The sequence below is a fragment of the Berghia stephanieae genome, chromosome 1 (genome assembly GCF_034508935.2).
Source record: "Berghia stephanieae isolate SIO BIC M18660-M18661 chromosome 1, UCSD_Bste_1.3, whole genome shotgun sequence".
In the NCBI taxonomy this organism is placed as follows: Eukaryota; Metazoa; Mollusca; class Gastropoda; order Nudibranchia; family Aeolidiidae; genus Berghia; species Berghia stephanieae.
Genome location: NC_088360.1, coordinates 131,026,771 through 131,041,770, shown reverse-complemented (window position 1 = coordinate 131,041,770; position 15,000 = coordinate 131,026,771).

Genomic DNA, 15,000 nt, shown 5'->3' with positions numbered 1-15,000 from the left:
GCGTCATTTAATTCGATCGATATTTGAAGGACGAGTTTTCTGGCCAAATTTGTAGATATGTGTTTTTTCCAGAGTACTGCAGTGATGTTTTACACGTAAATTACAAATGATATTGATATGTTATACTCTGCAAAAGACACATTTTTAACTTTTAGACAGAAAACTCTCCCTTTAAATATCGATGGATTAAAATGGCACTCATCTATGCAGAGAGTGCGGCTATGTGGTCTTTAGGTATGACACTCGTTTTCCTGGGTTCGAATCTCGCTCGGCGCATAGTTGAGTCCTTGGAAAAGGCTCTTTTCTCACATTCTCTCACCGTTCTCAGATGTAAAATGAGTATCTGGCCGTTAACAGCGTTGTCTCATTTCGAAAAATGTAATTGTTATATCACTTCACAGGCGTCATGTCACGTCCTAAATGTTAAATGTTGCTATTGGCCAGGGACCCCTTGTAAAGCGTTTTGAGCACGCATAGTGGATATTGCGCTATATAAATTTTTAAAAATGCTCCAAGCAAAAACTCTTCCACCCTTGTTAGATGACAATGATAACAATTCCACCATTTCATTTCTTATCCTTCTTATATTTTTTTTTCTTCAAGTGGATTCTACACAACTTTTTAAACTTACCCTATTGTGGATTATTACTGTAAAGGAACATGTATAATAATGTCAATGTAATAAACTTTTGTTGTTACGTCGTTGTTACTAGTTTGTTATGTAAATGATGTAACCATTGGTAACGAATAAATTACAATTCAAGTCATTCTAGAATGATATTCGAATCTGTTTTTATTTCCCCTAAATCCTTCATCCATCCCATCAAATACAGGAATAAACAGGGCTTTAAAAAATACCCAACATGGAACGTTTAGGGCTCCAAAATCCCTTCTTCAGCCAACAACCCCCCCCCCCCCCGCCACCCAAATCCAACAATAAAGACATAAATACATGACTAAATTCCAGATTGTCGACAGAGAAATTTGATAGGTCATCTCTGTTGTGGAAAAATCTTGAAAAGTCCACAGCTTCTAGCAGCTTAGGATTCCATCAAATAGAATGTGTGTTTTTAATTTTCCAAAGCTCTTCCCCCATCCTATCAAACCGGAGCCATCGTTATGTTATAGATAGTATGCAGATGACGTCACTCAGGCCTTTGTTATTGTTTTTGCCATCCGCGTTTGTGAGTTGTTCTCACTAAACTGTATTAACAAGATTATAAAAGTTCATGGTTACACAGAGTTTGTGTGTTGGTCCGTTATACTTCCGGATGGCAATGTTGTGAACTCCTTGGCCAAGCGCATTCTATCTATAGCCTGACACTGAAATCCAAAAGGACTGGCAGTTTGACGGCATTATTTGTTTTTTGCACCGCCTAGTGAGTTGTCGTTAGTAGAGCTCATGGAAACAAGTGGTCCCATTGGTTGAACTATTGAATGCAACTCACGATTTGTTTTCTTTTGTGGCAAAAGACTGGCATTTTGACGTCATTTTTTGGTCAGTGTCAAGCCATAACTTTACGAAGGCCACGATCAAACACACCGTAATGTCATTGTTATTGTTGTTATTCTTGGATCATCGTGTCTTATTGAAGATAAAAATTGAGATTTTCAGATCAGGGGGTAGGTCTGGTATCCCCTTTTTTAAGGCCTACAGAATCTCTCATCGACACTATTTATTGACCCAGGACCCGTGACGATACTCTGTTTTTGAATTGTTGCCCTTTGAGCCGAAAGAATGACTGAAATAAATAGCTGCAAGCCAGGAAACACTAGGTGGGCGACCGTCAATCATGAAAGAGACAGTGGGAAAGACAGAATGAAGGCTACTTGGCTAAACCCTATAAAAATTAATGATATGAGGAACAAGCAAATGTTGTGCAGTTGACATGGAATACATGTTAGGGTGGAGATATCAAATTAAGAAATTAACTCACTCAATCCTAGAGATTTTTGCCACTTTTCAAAATTGGAAAAAATGTATTAAAAATGAGCAAGTGTATAGATGGTTTTATTGAACTATCATTAAGAAGTAATAAAAAAAACACATTAGCTTTGATACGACGCCTATAATTTGTCTCAGAAAAATGTAATTAATAGGCATGAGGTATAAGTAACCCCGATAAACTACGGATATAGTCGGTGTTAGGGTTGAGTGAGTTAAGGAGCAGGCACCTGTGTAAGATAAAGAAAGAATTGAACAAGTATGTATGAAAGATGGCCGGACAAAGCAAGAAAGAAAAATACAAGAAAAAAAAACATCCCAAAAAATCAGTCGACCTCGAGTGGGAATCGAACCTCAGACCTTCTTATTACCGGTCAGACGTGGTACCATTATACATTAGTATTGGGACCCTCTGTGGTGTAATGGTAGCACGCCTGACCGGTAATAAGAAGGTAACAGACAGGCAATAATAAACTCCCAGTCGAGATGGACTTATTTTTTGGGATGATTTTTTTTCTTAAAAAAAAAAGCTTTTATATAGAGCAATATCCACTAAATGTGCTCAAAGCGCTTTACAAGGGGTCCCTGGCCAACAGAAACATTTAACATTTAGGACGGGACATGACGCCTGTTAGGCGATATTACAATTTTTGGACAAAGACACCGCTGTTAACGGCCAGGTACTCATTTTACACCTGAGTACGGTGAGAGAATGTGAGTAAAGAGCCTTTTCCAAGGACTCAACTATGCGTCGAGCGCGAGGCTCGAAACCCAGGACCTTCCGATCCGAAAGCAAGGGTCGTACCACTAGACCACATAGCTGCACATGTATTTTTCTTTCTTGCTTTGTCTGGCACCTTTCATACACACTTGTTCAGATCTTTATCTTAGGGTGTGAAGACAGACCAGAGCCAACCCAGCATGCCATCGAAGGCAAACGTACACTAAGAGATTTGAATTCTGTAGTCTTGGAGGCCATTTCACAAGACTCTGACGACACATTTTTGTTTTGTTTTTTAGTGTTTTATCTTTTTTCGTTTTGGCCCAGAAAACATTTACTTCAAATATCGATCGATTAAAAGCACTCTCGACTTGTCAAACAGTCTCAAACCCACGTAAACATATTTGCAGGTCCGATGACCTAACACAATTATAGGCCTTAATTTAAAATTGTTAAAATGGACAATATTTTGCGTTGTTTTGAGAGTTGTTTCCCCTTGCAACAATAACGAGCCCATAACAATTTGCGTTATCCTCCGAAAAAGAGTAGACATTATATCAAACTATCGTACAGTCGGTTCTGCTGTGTGGTTAATTGGTATGACACTCTCCTGCTGATCGGAAGGTCCAGGGTTCAAGTCCCGCTCTCAGAGGCGTATAGTTGAGTCCTCGGAAAAGGCTCTTTACTCACATTCTCTCACCGTACTTAGGTACAAAATGAGAACTTGGCCGTCAACAGCTTTGTTTCTGTCGAAAAAACTGCATTATCGACTAACTGGCGTCATTTCTTGTCTTACATGTTAAGTGTTACTGTTGGCTAGGGACCCTTTGTAAAGCGCTTTGAGCACGTTTAGTGGTTATTGCGCTATATATCAAAGCTGAAGCTGAAGCTCAAAACAGCTTTTGATTAAATTTAACTGAGAATATTTTACTTTAGTTATTAATGAATTAAGATAACTTCCAAATTGTTGCTTTGACGGACTGGGGGTTGGAATGGCCGAGTGGAGATGGCATTACACGTGGAACGGGCAGACAATGGTTCAAACCCCACTGCCAGCATCGCGGCATTTCCAAGAGCAAGAAACTTCAGCCCTATTCTGCTGTACTCCGATAAAAGCAAGTATTTAAAATATTGGCCAGAAAACCCATCCTACGAATATCGATTCCATTAAAACGATCCATTTTTTTGATGGCCTAATGTTGCCAGATTGTTTAAATGACGCCGTTTTATACATGACCTCTCGCCTCAAAACGGTATTATGTCGGGATGACTAATATGTTGAAAATTTAATCTATAGCCAGAAATACCAGGATTGGGTTGAGTTTGTATGTTTTAATGAACAGAATGACTATTATTTTATTTCAGGGTGCAAATACCAATAATTCATTTTTTTTATGACCTGCTTAGCAATAATTCTGGGTTTTTAGCATCTGGTACATCCAAACATAACACCGTTTTGAGGCGATAGGTCACATATTTGGTTACGATAAATGTCGTATGTACAATATTAACGAATGAGTAAAAATAATATGAATGTAGGCATTGTGGTATTCTCGTGATAATCAATCCAGTTTTTTTTTTTTTTGGCTATATAATAAATGTAAATATTCCTTATTCATCTTAACAACGCCACTAGCACATTATCTCATTCGTCTGTAGCGTTTCATTCATCCTGTTTTATTGATAAAGGGGAGACCCAAAAAGTCCATTTTATCTGTTTTCGTACATTAAATTGAAGCTTACATTCAATTTCACATTATTTATTTGCTAAATAATATAGCATATCGTTGCCTCGTTTTGAAGATATTGTTTTATATTTGTAATAGCAAGAATTAATCATAACATACTGTCATATTTAAAAGTGAGCTTTAAAAAAGTGAGCTTTATATAGCGCAATATCCACTAAATGTGCTCAAAGCGCTTTACAAGGGGTCCCTAGCCAACAGCAACATTTAACATGTAGGACGGGACATGACGCCTGTTAGGCGATATTACAATTTTTCGGACAAAGACAACGCTGTTAACGGCCAGGTACTCATTTTACACCTGAGGACGGTGAGAGAATATGAGTAAAGAGCCTTTTCCAAGGAGTCAACTATGCGCCGAGCGCGAGGCTCGAACCCAGGACCTTCCGATCCGAAAGCGAGTGTCATACCACTAGACCACATAAACTTGAATTACGATTTTCGACAAACCGTATCATTAGAAATGATTATTAGTGTCCAATAACCAACCTAACAACCCAAGCAAGAATCAATGTCATGTCGTCGCTCCAAGGCAAAAATTGACGTGCTCAATTTAAACTTTAATGCACGGAATAAGACGCTAATTATATTCGGCGTAGAGATTTGTTTTGGATAAAGGCATTCTTTAGAAGCCGTATTGTATTTCAATAAAGGAACCGTTTCACTGGGACGATCGCTGCCGACAAGCTGTGAGAGTGTTGACATAACCTTTGCATAATCTTGGATATAATTTAGATTTGTATTGCATTAATTAAAGCAGCTACTACTACTACTGTCGTAGAATAAGAGACGGGACCAGAGGTAGAATACAACCGTTTTAGCCTTTTAACTCTCTCCTTACCAGCCATTTTCAGGATTTTCCCCAAAACTTCACACAAATATTTTTATCACTCAAACACAATAGCGGTAAAGTTTTTGCGATACATAGATAATTTCTTTAGCAAAACATGCTCTATCTACAACACACTGTTCATTTTCTTTAAATTTTATGATGTACGAATGAAATTTGAATAAGAAAAATGTTGGTTGTATCGTAACAAATGTGACGATTTTCCTATAGTTGGTAATGAGAGGGTTAACCAGTAAACTGTCGTACTCGGGGGGGGGGGGGGGGGGGGGGGGGGGGGGGGGGGGGAACATGTATCTCAAAATTTGGCAAGAAATCTCGACATTCAAATATCAATCGGTTTAAATGACCCTCATCTTGTTAAAAACTCTCAAACCTGGGACTTCGCGAATTCTTCAAGAAACCCCCGGTCTTTCAGAGTTTTTGAAAGATGAGTCATTTAAATCGATCGATATTTGAAGGACGAGTTTTCTGGCCAAATTTCTAAATACATATTTTTCCTGAGCACGGTAGTTAACTGGTGAAAATTTGATTGTTTGATTTAATTTGTTTTTTAATTAAATGGGGGCAGCTGAAGAGAACTAAATACATAAATGACATATAAAGAAGAGACTTGTGAACACAGAAATCACTCATGCGATCTCAAAGTGGACAATTCATCTAGATTTTGCGGCTATGTAGTCTTGTCGTATGATACTCGCTTTCGGGTCGGAAGGTCCCGGGTTCGAGCCTCGCTCGGCGCATAGTTGAGTCCTTGGAAAAGACTCTTTACTCACATTCTCTCACCGTACTCAGGTGTAAAACGAGTACCTGCCGTTACAGCGTTGCCTCTGTCCGAAAAAAAGTGTAATATCGCCTAACAGGCGCCATGTTACGTCCTACATGTTAAGTGTTGCTGTTGGCCAGGGACACCTTGTAAAGCGCTTTGAGCACGTTTTGTGGATATTGCGCTATATAAAAGCTCCATTAAAGCTCAACAATTAGATGAATGTCTATGTCAAACGAAATACACAAGTCTTCGTGTCAGACCGTACCCTTCGTTAACTCGTAGCCTGACACAAAGACTCGTACTTTTACATTATTTTAGGTCAGTGTAGCCCCCCCCCCCCCACACACACACACACAAAAAGCATGCGCTGTTTTTGGGTTTTTGTGTGTGCATTTTGTCAAAGTTGAACATCTCTAGATTAAATATCTGAATTGTGCTGCCTTGAGCATATGAGCGTTTTGAGAAATTATGTCACAAAGGTCACGAAAAGGTCATTTTTTTAAAAATCCTCAAAAAACATTTTATATTATACAGTTAGAAAGGTTTAGCCAAATCAAATGCAAATATGCTTCTATTTTTAAAATTGACCGAATAGTTGACAAAGTATTAGCAATTTAAATATCCAAAAGGTCAAGGTCACTGCCCAGGTCGTCTCATGAAATAAACCAAATGTTGTTGTGTTTGGTATCAAATTAAAAGTCTGACAAGACCAATAGATAATTGTGGATATTTATGGTCAGTGTTGATATTGAAATTGTCTACAGCGGTAAAAGTATAAATAAAATAATGAAAATGGCATATTCTGTGGGGAAGGTGTCGGATCACACACCAAAAAAAAAAAAAAAAAAAAACATGGAGAGAGTCTCCATAATGAAATACCATGCCTTGTACTGTGTCTTTAATTTTCCTTTCCTTTGCTTTTTTACATTGCTAATTACTGAAGGTTAAAAAAAAAAGGGGGAATGACAATTTTCGTCATATATCTGACATGTAATCTCATCAATGTCTTTGTGGCTTGCCTCATTGCTTGACACGGGAGCAGCTTGATAAAGGCGATTTTGACAGTTCTCGTGACCATGGATGGCATTTACAAACTATTGTACATGGAAGTTACGCGGCAATACAGCCACATTTTGATGATCCACAAGGTTTGATCATGCAACTCCTTTGTTGGCCTCTCCCCACTTGGTTGCGCACGTATTAAAAAGCAGCGTGTCCTTTTTATAAGTGTTTGACACCAGTATATATCTCAAGATCACGTGGTTATGTGCAAATTTGAAAATTACACTTTAAGATCATGTAATGACCAAACGAAAATTACGGAAAAAAGATCAAGAACAAAATTTGGTGATAGATCGTATGCTTGTTTCGCCCCAAGATTTGGAATGAGCTACCACGGGGTCTGATGGAGTACAAGTCTTTACCTGCCTTTAAAAAGAATCTCAAGACACATCTTTACTGTATTTGCTTTTATTTACGCTATGAATCCTTGATTTGACTTTGAATTCATTGCATTGCATTTTTTTTTCAGGAAAAAAAATCGCATTGGATTGACTCTAACAACTCGGGTGTTATAGTTTTCTGGTCAAATTTTTAAATAAGTGTCTTTCCAGAGAACGCATTTAACAGGTTAATTCACTAAACCCTAACACCGACTATATCCGTAGTTTACCCGGGTTACTTTTACCCCATGCCTCTTTATTACATATTTCTGAGACAAACTATAGGCGTAAGTATCAAAGCTAATGTTTTTAGTTTTTGCATGTTAATGATAGTTGAATAAAACTATCTATGTAAATGCTCATTTTTAAATAATTTTTTTTCCAATTTTCAAAAGTAGCGAAAATCTCTAGGACTGAGTAAGTTAAACGCGTGACATTATAACATGCATCTTTGACTAAAGTGTCGAAACAGCTTATTATGGATTGCAATTTTTTAGATAGATCTATATCTACTGCAGTTAGCTGGTTACGCCTATTGTATTCATAGATGTGCCATTGATGGGGTAGAGGTGTGTCAGATTTAATTGTGTTTGTGCATCACGCCATATCGGGCAAAGTTATTATATTATAGTTGACCTCAACCTCTTACAAGAACAAAAAAAAAAAAAAAAAAAAAACCCCGAAAGTGACGAATAATGATAATAATAGTTTATTGATGCTATGCGTTTAGGTAAAATACTAACAATATCTGCCAGTCGGATATAACGTACCAACACACAAATCTATGTGTAACATTGAACGTTTGTCTGATTAATAATATAATCTAGCGAGAACTAATCATTAAATTGGCTGTATAAAACAATAGCAAAGAGCTGAGTGACGTCAATTTCGATCCATCTACAGTATTATATAATATGTTCAACTATTAATACCAGGTAATGTCTGTGATGTAATGATATCACGTCTGCTCGGTTATCAGGAGATCTGAGGTTCCATTCCCAGCCAAGGCGAACTTTTTTCTGGGGGTTTATTCTCACTTGTATGCTTCTTTCTGCTTTGCATGGCGTTGTTTCATTTTATTCATCCCATAGCGGAAATGTGTTTCTTTCGTCTATTCCAAGGGAAGACTGGAATAACTGAGGCGTCAGCCGCAGTGCATTGCCGCAAACTGAGCCAGGCAAGATGACTTACTCAAGGTCACGCCGTGCAAAACACCAATAACAAAGTCTCCCGAGTGACGTCTACTCCATACTATCTATAGACAGATCGAAGTTGACGTCACTCATGTCTTTGTTATTGTTTTTTTTCCATCCGCGTTTATGAGTAATTCTAACTAAACTTTATTATCCAGACTATACAAGTTCAAGGCTACACAGAGTTTTGTGTGTTTGGAGGACTAATAATGAATTGGTTACATATAATTTAGTAGCAGGATGCATAGGCAGATTCTTAGGATTACGAGACGTAAAAGGATGAGACTGAATTATCTTTATTGACAAGCAGCATAATATATTTAGACTAGAAAATAAGATGCCATCACTCTGAAACCAGAAGATCAATTCAATTACACAAGGTATGTATCCAGTCCTCTGGAAGAGTGATTTTACACTTCTAATGGGATTGGAACCAGTTTTTATTTGATGTCACACGATCGTTTCCTACAGTCCTTGTATTTGGAAGGAAGATAATAAATGCAATATTAATTGATATGGTTTTTACGAGTGAACAATACTCACAAAACCACACTTCACTCCACAACACTGAGCGAGATACTATTTTTGTTTCTTTAAAAATAAAAATGTTTTTTTTTAATTTGAAAAGTTAAACATAAATATAAGAAGCAAAATTGTGTTTCATTTGCATTAAATAATTATTATCCACTTCTCTCGTGCTCTTAAAAAAAACAACGTATTTAAAAGGTTGGCCAGAAAATTCCTCTCACAAATATTGATCGATGAAAATGACCCTTATCTTGTCAAAAACTCAAACCTGAGACTTATGATTTATGATTTCAATTTATTTTTTTATTTATTTACCGATCATTATATTCATTATTTATCTTATTTATTTAATGATTCGTTTATTTATTTATTTATTTATTTATTTATTTATTTATTTATTTATTTATTTATTTATTCCTTTATTCATTTATTCATTTATTTATTTATTTATTTTAATATTTATTTATTTATATATATTTTCGGACCAATGACTCGCGATTTATCCCAACAATTGAAATATTGGGTCACAATATGGAAATGGACACATTCAAAAAACGTTAACGCAATGGATACTGGCAAGATTTGGGCCTTTACTCGTGGCCTTCGTAAAGTTATGGCCTGACACTGACCAAAAAAATGACGTCAAAATGCCAGTCTTTTGCCACAAAAGAAAACAAATCGTGAGTTGTATTCAATAGTTCAACCAATGAACTAACTTGTTTCCATGAGCACGACTATCGACAACTCACAAGGCGGTGCAAAAACCAAATAATGACGTCAAACTGCCAGTCCTTTTTGATTTCAGTATCAGGCTATAATATAACGATGGCTTCGATATGGGCCTTTACTTCCATTGATAAATTGATTCGAGATTCGAGCAGCAACATTTACCTACTTTACCCGAATAAAATACAGGGAAATGTATTATTCCCGATCTGTGGTAGATACTCTTAGTTAAATAATGCATTTCAGATATTTTGGCCAGAAAACTCGTCCTTAAATATCGATTGCTTAAAATGACTCCAAAATCCACATTGACAAATTGGATCATAATTGGATTCAGTAGTCTGATGTCACGCGCCGGCAACGGCGGCCATCTTGGTTCTAAACAAAGAAAATCATTACTTTTTATTCTTCATGCTGGCTAGAACTTTTCATTCCCTTTTCATATGCCTTGTGATCAGAATGTGTAAAAGTCAAAACATGAACAAATTGATGGGGTTTTTTTCATCTGGATACGCGTTTATGCTCGCCGGAGAAATATTTCATACGGCGTCCGCCATTGTTCCGATAGTTTAGAGCCAGTGTTACTAAGTTACCATACGTCATTAGGAAGGAAGTGACGATACGACTGTTGAAGACTATTCTCTCTTTCTTAAAACCTCAGCAAATGTCAACAAACTGGATATCGGCAAGCTTTGGGCCTTCCGTTGATAAATTGCTCCTCGCAAAAATATCGCGTCGAGAAATCCGATGCATTCCTGTGCGCACGCCAAATTTTGACAGGTCCATTTATTCTCTTCATCCGGACAGACTAAGATAAAGGGACAAGGTGTTACCCCCGTTCAGCCAAACTATGAAATAACACATCATAATTATTTTTAGCCAGAAAACTCGTCACTCAAAAAATCGATTGATTCAAATGACACCCCCCCCCCCTCCTATTTTGTTAAAACCTCTCAAACCTAGAATTTCCTTGACGTTTTCCTTGAAGTCCCCGGTTTAGAGTTTTTGATAAGACGAGGGTCATTTTTATCGATCGATATTTAAAGGGCGAGTTTTCTGGCCAAATTAAAAAAAAATTGTTTTATGCGTTTAATCGACGGATTTTAATGTATTCAAAGAAACCGATTTGTCTTAGGGTTTCCAGTGACGGCATCGATACATTTCTATAGTGTCTATTCGTCTCTATGTACGTTGAGTCAAGCCTGATTTTTAAATGACTGTTTGTTTTCTGAAATTGATTGCGGAATTATTGGGTGTGTAAACACCTGGTTTGTGTGTAAGTAAGTTAGTTGTGCCAATTATTGAGGTGTTGAAGGTATTTGACGTTCTTTGCAGAATTAGGCGAAATGGATTAATAAATGATATATTTTAAAATAATATTATTCCTCAACATTGCGTTTCACGTATTCCGACAGCAAGCCGCACCGATTCAATTTGAAATGTTACTTGAAATTCAAGTCGCCTGTAAAACGCCTTATTTTTTATTAAGACTTTAACAATGCCCAACGCCACTTAAAACCAGGCACTCATATATATATATATATATATATATATATATATATATATATATATATATATTTACTTATTTTCTAAATTGAGATTTTATATAGGGCAATATCCACTAAGCGTGCTCAAAGCGCTTTACAAGGGGTCCCTGACCAACCCCACCGTTTAACATGAAGGACGGGACATGACGCCTGTTAGGCGATATTACAATTTTTTTCGGACAGAGACAACGCTGTTAACGGCCAGGTACTCATTTTACACCTGAGTACGGTGAGAGAATGTGAGTAACGAGCATTCTCCAAGGACTCAACTATACGCCGAGCGAGGCTCGAATCCAAGACCTTCCGATCCGAAAGCGAGTGTGATAACACTAGACCACATAGCCGGCAAGGTTTTGGCCATAAATCTACCAAGCATGAATATTACCAAAGGCAAACATTATGAAATAATCAATTCTTTTTATTGAGAAAAAAATGTTTGCTATACATTAATTATTTATCAATAATTAAACTCTTAGTTTTTGCTCATACATTATTTGTATTTTATTTTTTCCGCATTTCAAGTCTTTACCTGCCTTTAAAAAGAATCTCAAGAAATACCTTTACTGTATTTGCTTTTATTGACACTATGAACCCTTGATTTGGATATGAATTCATTGCATTTCATTTTTTTTTTCACTCAAAATTGATAATTTATAATATTATTGTAAAGTGCCCAGAGCTTGTGTTTTACACGAGAATGAGCGCTGTATAAATGTGTATTATTATTATTATTATTATTATTATTATTATTATTATTATTATTATTATTATTATTATTATTATTATTATTATTAATAATAATATTATTATTATTATTATTATTATTATTATTATTATTTATTATTATTATTATTATTATTATTATCATTATTATTATTATTCAAGCTATCTTTAATTTTACAATGATACTACTTGCCCATAGATAACACAGGACTCCTAGTAGTCTGTCTACTTCCTATCCTAATATAAAATACAATATACAAAGGGAGCAGCGTGGCTCAGCGGTACGGTCTCTGCTTCGTACCCGGAAGGTACCGAATTCGATCACCGGCCGTTGCGATGTGTGGCCTTGAGCAAGTCACCGCGCCCTAGCTCAATTAGCGGCGCTGCACTGCGACTGACGTCTAAGGGTATTCAAGTCTTCCCTTGGAATAGACCATTGAGAAAAATGTCTCCAACGGGATGAATAAAGGGAATTTTTTAATATAGACTATTATTTATATCTTGTTTCATTGTTGTTTTTGGAAAATAGTTTTCTTCGTGCTCCGACTCCCGCTCCTTCTCCTTACCATCGTGGTCGTATTTCCTCTCCCTCCAACCCCACCCCAAGGAAAAAAGTCCCACTAATCAAGGGTGGTAACCGCATGTTTTGTATGTCTACATTGTACACTCGCGATTGTTTCCCTTGTATTTATTTTGCATGCCGCGTGATGACTTGAATAGGATTCAATAGTCTGACGTCACGTCCGCCCAGCAACTAGCAGCTTGGTTCTAAACAAAGAAAATCGGTACTTTTCATTCTTCATGCTGGCTAAACTTTTTCACATGCATTTGATCAGAATGTATTAAAGTCAAAACGATCAAATTTATAATGTTTTTCTCCTTTGATGACACTTTTATGCTCGTCGGGGAAGTATTTCATAAGGGCGTCCGCCATTGTTCCGATAGTTTAGAACCAGTTACTAAGTTCCAATGCTACATTAAGAGGGAAGTGACGTCACGACTGTTGAAGCCTATTGATCTCGGGAGATAAATTAGACACACAATTAAATGATTTAATACAGGGTTTTATGTAGCAATCTAGACTACCCCTTAAAAGTTGAAAGTTGGGTTCTAGATACTCTAAAATGACATATAATGTTTGCAGATTTTTTCAAAACCAGTCGGATGTCGCATCATCTAGTTTTGAGATAAGAGCGAATAAAGGTGAAAAATTGATTATCTGCATGATTTTAATTTTTTTTTTCACTTCATCGTTTTCTATTATCTATCCAACTACGTTCTCATGAAAGGATTTTAAAATTAGATAGAAGCTTATATATATTTTATTTCCTTCTGATTTCTATTTACTATTGATGCGAAATACAATGTCGGCCTTATCTTAAAAAGCGATGTTCTCCGACTTCTTCTCTGTTGTGTTCTGAAAATAACGCGTCCTTCAAATATCAACCTATTAAAGTAACCCTCATTTCAAACCTGGGACCGCCTGGTTTTTCAGAATAGATCAATAATGATTATAGCACAGAGGAATGCTTTTAGATGCATTACAAAAGCTAAACATTCATCAGCGGGAATATTTACTCCCTTACTGTATATTTCTGCAACTCTTGTCTCTTCCTTTATTTGTTTTGTCCGAATCGAACTTTTTAACACTTTCATAAATGAACTAATGATCAAAGCTTTATATTGCCATGCAAAACACACTCTGTTCTCTTAGACCTGATAAAATTGTTACTTCATATTATATTGGTAGATTGAAATGACAGTATCTTTCCAAAGAATGCTAAAACACGAGCTTTCTATGATGTCTTTTTGACAAGTTGAGAGTCCGTTTAATTGGTCCATATGAGACACTTTGCTCTGTCTGGTATTATGACGTTATAAACTAAACGAAGAAAATTAAGTTTAGGAAAAAATCTAAAAGATGATTAAAATCCGATTTGTTGTTCATTATTATTAAGTTAAACTCTCTTCTTACCCGCTATTTTAAGGAAATTTTTCAAAACGTCACACCTCTACCAACAAATATTCATTCACCTTAACACCATTCTCATTATAGCTCTCATTCATCTTGTATTATTTCTAAAGGGGCAACCCAAAACGTCAACATTATCTGCCTTCGTTGATTAAATAGATTTTTCCAATCCATTTCATATTATTATTTATTTCTGTGTTAAAATGACGTGTGACGCCAAGGATCTTTGGGCTGATCGTTTCGTCAAAAATAAAAATAGATAAATAAAATTCCCTTTATTCATTTATCTTCAGGGTCTATTCCAAGGGAAGACTGGAATAACCCAAGCGTCAGCCGCAGTGCAGCGCCGCAAATTGAGCTAGGGCGAGGTGCCTTGCTCAAGACCACACAATACAGCGGCGGGTGATCGAACTCCGTACCTTTCGGGTACAAAGCAAAGACTGTACTGCTGAGCCACGCTGACCCCGGGTAGGGTGACCTCCCAGATCAAGAGCACAAATCACACTTGTTTGACACAGTAATTCATAGAAGTACACTGTAGTGCCATACATTGCCATATATCTTTAACTTGTTTAAGTCATAAATTTGTAAAATGTATTCGAAATGTGTGAAGCTCCTAATCGGTAATCAGAAGGTCTGAGATTCGATCCCCAGTCGAGGTAGACTGATTTTTTTTTTTTTTTTTTTTTTTTTTGGGGGGGGGGGGGGGGGGTTTCCCTGTATTTTTCTTTATTTCTTTTTTGGCACTTTTCATACACACTTGTTCAGATCTTTATAGTGTTTAGAATTTCAAGATAGTTATGCCCTGCGATCATATCGACTTTTAATACATGCCAAGCTCC